We start from the raw sequence: 6,000 nt of genomic DNA on the forward strand, positions 1-6,000 counted from the left end.
GGTAATTATTATTAAAAGAATTAATAGAAGGAATATGGTATTTATTAGGGTTAGTATTTATACTTGTAAAGCTTATTACTTTATTTAAGGCATTTTTTTTATTTATTATTAAGGTTGGTTTTATTAGTAGGCCGCCTATTTGCCTAAATATAAGTAAAATATTAGTTTTAGCTTTATTATTAGTTTTATTTATAATAATATATTTATATATTATAAGCTTTAAGTTTTAAAGATTTAATATGTAATTAATGTGTAGCCTATTTATAATATAATGCTTAATTTTAGCTTTATTGCTAGTTACCTAGCTAGGTTTTAGTATTATTTTTTTTTTTAGTTTTAAATTTATGGCCATTTAAAGTTTTAGTATATTATTAGCTATTTATATTATATAAAAAATTTTAATTTTTTTTATTATTAGGCTTATTATAGAAAATAATAGTATATATTTTTATATTAGTAGGGCGCTTGCTTTTAATAATATAATATTTATTTATATAATTAAGAGCTTGGTGACTACTATTAGTAAAAGGTGTAATAAAAATAGATATAAGGCTATTTTAAATATGCTTTTAAGTGGTTTTAAATGATATAAAGAATATTAAGCTTTTAAATGCTATTTGTAGGCCCTAAATGGTTAGTAATATAGCCTTACTAAATAGTTCTTTGTTTATTTTGCGCTTTTTATAATTAAGGAATTTAATAGGGCTTACTTTTTTTTTTATATTATATAAATTAAACCTAGCCTTTAATAATTATAAATATTTAATTACTTTTTAGGCGCTTTATTATTTCTTTATTTTATATATAAGTAATTCGCCAAGTAGTTATTAAAACTTATTATTAATTTTTAATAATTTAAAAAAAACTTTTAAATATATTTATTTTATTTAAATATAAGGTAGGCAACTAGCCTTATTAAGTTTTTTTAGCTAAAGGCCTATAAGAAGGTAAAATGCAATTATATTAAAATTAAATATATTAGCCTTTTTATTTTATGGCTAAAATTTTAAGATTTTTAGGGCTGTAAACCTATAAATATTAGTGGTATTTCTAATAGTATATATTATTTATATAAAGCTTAAGTTAATTACTTTAATTATTTATTGCGTTTTATTAGAATATAGCTAAATATTATTTAAGCTAAAGTTTTTATAAATAATATTATAATTATAAATAAAAGTAATAAAATTAAATAACTAGTAGATAATATTAGTAGAATTAAATAGTAAAAGTAGTCTTTTAGGCTATAATTTGCATTATAAATATTAATTAATATAATTAGCTAAATTAAAGGAAATATATTTAAATATTAATTAAAGTAGAGCAAAACTATTTTATATATAAGTAATATTAATAGTGGAGGCAAGATATAGCTATTAATATATTTTATTAGCTTAAATAAAGGTAATTACTAATAGTAGAAAATAATTGTATAAAAATTATTTATAAAATTTAAATTTCTTTTAGTTTCTTTATTTTAGTATTTAACTATATTATTAGGTAAAATCTACTTATTATTTAATAAGCTTAATAATAGTTTTTTAATATAAAGGAAGATTAAATTTTAACTAACTTCCTTTATTATAAATATTTAGCTAAAGCCCTTTTTACTATTAAAGAAACTTAAATTAAATATTTTTATATATATAATACCACTTAAAAATATATAAAAGCTTTATTAATAATATTTAATTTGCTATTAAAAAGAGGCTAGTATTTTAAAATTTTAATAGCCCATTTATATATTATTTAAATATAAAAGTTAAATTATTTTATTTTATTATTAGTATAATTAGGAGGCTAAAAGTAAAATAAGAATTTTAAATAAATAATAATAATAGGGTAATTAAACTAGTTTTGCTTCCTTTTATTAAGGTAAATAATATTATAAGTATTAAATTTACTATATTATATATATAATTAGGCGTTTTTAAATTTATTTGTAACTTATAAAATAAATTTTTTTTTGGCGCCTATAACTAAATTAATATTAAGGTATTTCTTGTTGACTTTATAATAATTAGTTTTAGCAACCTTAAAGTTAATTGCTTAAATATTACTTTTAAATACCTAATAGCTAGTATATTTTAATTTATATTAAAAGAAAATATTAAAAATAGGTAAATATATTTTTAAATTAGTAAAAAGTCCGCCTTTTTATATATTATTTGCTTAAAGGGGGCTAAAAATAAATTTATTATTAATATTTTTATTTAATAGAAGTATATTATAGCCTTTAATATTCTTAAAGTAGCCTATTATAAAAGTAATTTCTTTAAAAGGCGGAGAAAATAGAAATGGTATTATATTAAGTAAAAATTAAAATTGGAATATTAAGATAAATGTAGGAGGGCTTAGGGTTTATAAAGAGTACTTAAAGGGTATTTAGGTATTGCTTATTTAAATATATTTAAGAAAACTAGCTAAAAATAAAGTTTAAATATTAGCTATTATATAAAATAAGCCTAAAATAGTTTTTAAATTTTAGTAAGGAGGGATTATAAAGTAAATAAACAAACTATAAGTAGTAAGGTATTTTATTTTATATTAAGGCATATATAAAATAATATAAGGGGCAAATTAAATTGTTTTTATAATATAAATATAAGGTTTATAATGTAATAGCTAGGGGCTGTAATTACTTTTTAGGTACTTATATATTTCTTAAAGTTAATTTAACAAGCCCTTTATTTTTAAGCCCTTTTAGCTAGTTATTATAAGCAAGTACTATAATATTACTTTAAGGGCGGTTTTAGCTTTAAGGTAAAGGAGTATATTTTTATAATTTTAGCATCTTATTCTTTCTTTTAAAATAGATTTTTAAAAAACAAATACATATAAGCTTTTAGCGCCCTAGTTAATTATTTTATTAATAATACTAGCTTTATATAATAAGGTTGCTCCCTAGCTAATTACTATATTTAAAAAATATTAATAAATTATTAACTAAATACTAAAATATATATATATATTATACTTATATTAAAGCTTATATAGCTTTAATATTTAAACCTTAAACTACTAGTATTATTTATTTATAATATTATAGCATGCTATTTAAATATATATAAACTTTATGCCCATTTATTTAGCTAGATAGTATAAAATACTAATATTATCTTGCTAATAGCCTATTATCCTAGCCTTCTTTAAGGCCCATTTTAACTTTATATATGCTTAAAAATAAACCATAATATTATTTATATATTAATATATTCTTATTATTTCCTTAATAATAGTACCCATTTTATTTATTATAAGCTTTTTACTTATTACTCCTACTATCCTAGCCATACTATTATATATATAGGTTAAGCCGCTATAAATTACTAGCATTATAAATTATAAAAGTATATAAGCTTTTTATTTCTAGTAGTATATATTTTATATAATCTTTTAAAAAGTATTAACCTTATTATTTTAAAACTATATTAAAATTTACTTACATTTAAACTTAAATAAGTATAATAAATATTCTCTACTAAACTTAACTTTAAGTATTTACTCCTTATAATCCCTCACCACCTAATTAAGCTGGATAATTATATAGTTAATAAATCTTTCTAGGTAAATAGCATTTAGCTAAAAACTAAAATTTTTAAAAGATATATTATTTAATAATTAGCATATTTATTACTTAAATAATATTCTTAAACTTAGTTATTTATTATATAATTATTGCTATAAGAGGATTTAAAAGGTGCTATATAAAGCTTTAATAAAAAAAATAGTAATTATAGTATATAAAGTATAGTACTTGCCATGGCCTTATAGAATATAAGAATATATAACCTTATTTATATTTAAGCAACACCTTAATTTATCTTAAAAGGAACTAAAATGCTAAAAATTACTTGCTATTTAAACTAACTTTTAATTATAAAGATTTTATAATATAGTTTTTAGCGCTAAAAAATAAGCGGCCTTTAAAACTCGCTATTACTATACTATTAATATGGCAGCTAATCATACCTATTTTTACTTTATTAACTAACCAATTTTAAAAAAACCTAATATTATTTTAAATTAGCAAATTATACTATTATTCTTAGCCCCTTAAATGGCTAAGTACTAATTTTTTAGCATTACTTTTTACCTTTTTATTACTGCCTAAATAATTTAAATTTAGCTTATATTATTATTAATTCTATAATTTAAAATTAGCTATTTTAGTTATAAAAGAAAAAAAAAAAGGCCAGCTTACTAAAAAGTAAGTTTTATTAATAAGGAAATTATATTTATTAGCCTTTTATGCCTGCCTTTTACCTATACTATTTATTAAATAAAATATATACTTAAAAAAAATTATATGCCAGCTTAGTAATATTAGAGTTCTTTAAATTAAGACTAGGCATATTATGGTTTATAGGCGTGGATTTTTTAGTATAAAAGAGTTATTAATTAAAGAATTAGTTTCTAGTTATTTAATTTCTTAATAATATTATTATATATATAGCTTTAATAATATAAAAATTATTAGTTAATAAATTACTAAAATTAAATAAACTATTTTTTAGTATAAATGCTTTTTATAGGTATATATAAAAAAGGCGAATTAGCAATTAAATAGCCTAATATTTATAATAAATATATAATTATTCTTTTAAATATTAAGCTATATATTAAACATAAGGGGGGAATATAAAAATTTAAGCTGCTAACTTAAGGTATATAGCTTATTTTAAAGTATTATACCTTTTTTTAGCTATAATATAATAAAAATATTTATATTATTATTTGCTATAAATAAAATTGCTATTAAGATGTAACTTATATATTTTTTTTCTTTTTAACTATCTATTTAGTATATTAAAATAGTAAAAATTGCACTTATAACTTCTAAGCTAAAAAAGCTACTAATATTATTAAGGCGGCACTTTTTTAGTAAAAGGCAAAAATATAAAGTAACTTTTTATTTATTTAGCTAATATAAATATTAAATATTATACTTTATTTTTAATTATATATTAAATAAGTTTAGGGCAATTTATTAAACCTTGTTATTAGCAATTTTTATTTTAATTAAATAATTTATAAAACCTTAAAAAGAAAATATTATTAAAATTGCTACTACTAGTAGGTTAAAGTTATTAAATAAAGCCTTTATAATAATAGCCTTAGCAAAATATAGTGGAAAAATAGTAGTATATTTAGCAATAAAGGTATATTTAAAAATATATTAGTTTTTAACAAAAAGTTTAATTAAATTTAAAATGCTAATATTTATTAATATAAATATAAGGAAGATAAATAGTTAAATTATTATAAATAGCATTAGCTGCTTAATTTACTTTAAAGTTAGTTGCCTTATTATAGAGCTAAAACTTATAGTTCTTATTTTACTTTATTATAAGCTTTCTCGTGCTTATTAATTATTTTTAATATTTTAAAAGCCCTTCCTAAAAGCAAGTCCCATTCTAGTACCCCTACTACTATTTGCTGGCTAAAATACTTAGTAAAAGCATTCTCGTTATAAAGGCTTAATTTATATACTAAGTTATTCTACTAGCATATATTATAATTTAACACTTTGCCCTTTTATATAATCTAGAAGATATTATTATTTCCTTTTATTTAAAATATAGCTAGTAGATTTTATTACTTTTTTTACTAGGATATAAGCAATTTAGGCAGGCATGCCACTATAATTATAAAAGATTCTCTTTATTATAATTTAGTTGACATTCTATATATTCTTTAGTACTTTAAGTAATAAACGTAGAAACTTTTAGTAATATTAAATTTCCTTAAAAAATTTATTAATATTTTTATTTTTAACATTTATTACTAATTGCAAGTATATACCAACTATTAGTGCATATTATAGTTGGCAGCATAATTATTTAAAAGAATAAATTTATATTAAACTAATTATTGCCGGCATAAACTTATAGCTAATAATTAAGGGGCCACATTTTAAAAAAGCTATATTAATATTTCCAGCTAATTTAATTTTTTATAGCATATTAAATACCTATTTGTCTAAGCAGTTTAATTATA

This window comes from Diaporthe batatas (genome assembly GCF_019321695.1).
Source record: "Diaporthe batatas strain CRI 302-4 chromosome Unknown Contig00011, whole genome shotgun sequence".
NCBI classification, from domain to species: domain Eukaryota; kingdom Fungi; phylum Ascomycota; class Sordariomycetes; order Diaporthales; family Diaporthaceae; genus Diaporthe; species Diaporthe batatas.